Consider the following 2,021-nt stretch of genomic DNA (forward strand, 5'->3'; position numbering starts at 1 on the left):
GCCGGAGCGGATCTTGGGTCCGAGCGGGCCATTGAAGGGCACCATAGGTCTTTATAAGACTTCGGACACCATATATTCATCCAAGATTGGAAGCATAGTCGGGTTTGCTTTGACCCAAATCCAACTCTAAATAATGATCGGATCTATTTTTGAAATCTTTACTCGATTCTAAACCCAAAAAAATCATATCAAATTAGTCTCTAAAGTATTTAGGACCGGAACAGATCTTCAGGCCGGAATAGACTATATACACCTCTACCAGAAACGCCACACAATGACATAAAATGAAGGACACCATACTTCTTTATAAGATTTCAGACATCATATATTCATCCAAGATTAAAAACATTAGACTACATTTTCAGGTCATGACCACGAAAACTTTTTTCTCTATAGTGCTGCTCTCCACAAACTTCACGCTATAAGACAAGAAAAGAACAAGTGATAAACGATTTCCGAGGCAGCTCCACAAAATAGTATACACAGGTTTCCATCTCCTTCGAAAATAGGCCACACTTGCTAAGTTTTTCCCCTGTTTAATTTTTTGTGTAAAACAAACTAAACTAGTATTTCTACTTGCGGTAAAACTAAGTTTTTCCACACCTACTAATTTATAATATTGGGCATGTGTTACTCTTTGGCTCTCACAATACTCCTTTGTGTTTTTACGAGGGACATTACCGAAAACTCTCCAAACCCTTCATATATTCACTTTATTTCATCTTCGTGTTGGTACAAATTCTAACTCTCTTTAAGAAAGCTCTCCTCTTCCCACACCTTTAGGTATCGGCTCCAATTCAGACTCTATCTCTACTCAAACTTATTCCATATCCCACAATCACTAATAGTGTAATCTTTTTGTGTGGATGAAGCACAAAAATTTTAAAAAAATATCCTTTAATTTACTTTCTTTAACCTATGTGCTATGCTAGAAATTGTGCTCTCATTTTATTACCTATTATGATTTATTTTCCTTGCTGAAATTGGGATAGCATTGCCTCCTGACTTCTGTCTATGTTGGTAATAAATGACCAAATACTCCCATTAGTGGCTGAAAGGAGGGAGTACCATTTTATAACCTTTATGAATCATATGATTTGTATTTTTTTTTTCCACCTCTCTGTGAATAGAAGAGGCCAGGACAATGAGCTTAATTAAAGTGTCCACATTTTGTTTTCAAAAAATAGAAATAGAAGACCTTTATGTCAATGTGACACCTGATGACAACGCACGTGAATTCTAGTGGCTTCTTCTTCGTGTCGCAAAGTAATAATGAGGTGTTTTTCTTCTTTCTCTTTCTCTTTTATTTTTTTTTTTAACTTATTATATATAAAGTAAGGAGGTGTTTTAATTTGTGATACCTGTTCTGCATGCATCCAAAAATCGAACTTTTTATTTTTTATATTGTATTATTAAGTGTGAAATTTTTCATGATGGACTAAACTACATGTTAAACATTGCTATGGTTATTTACAAAACGTCAATGACGTTTTATATTTTTACAACTAAAATAATATTTTTTATTATAAAATGTCAGTGATATTTTATTTTTTTATAATTAAAAAATTATTTTATTATAAAATATCAATGACATTTTGTACTATTATCACAATTATGTAAAATACTAAAATAATCAAATACTTTTGTATTTCACATTAAAATTAATCATATATAAATTTTTTAGCCCCAAAAATCACCATAGGCTATATAGATATATACATAATTAATTTTAAATATTTGCAGTGATATTTCAGGACCAAAAGAAATCTGAATTAGATCAATCATCATGTGGCAAAGGCAAAGCCACAAGGTGAAATGATGTGAGGCAAGCTCTAAACAACATCACAAAGATCTTTAAAACGTTTTTTTTTTCTTTATAAAATAACAGAAATTTAAGTAAAAATATTTAAAATATCTTTAAATAAAAATGTTTAATTTCATCTGGTAGATATATTATCATATGTTAAATTTTTAATACGTGACATAAATTAAAAATATTATTTTTATTAAAAAAATTTATT

Source organism: Arachis duranensis, chromosome 5, assembly GCF_000817695.3.
Source record: "Arachis duranensis cultivar V14167 chromosome 5, aradu.V14167.gnm2.J7QH, whole genome shotgun sequence".
NCBI lineage: Eukaryota > Viridiplantae > Streptophyta > Magnoliopsida > Fabales > Fabaceae > Arachis > Arachis duranensis.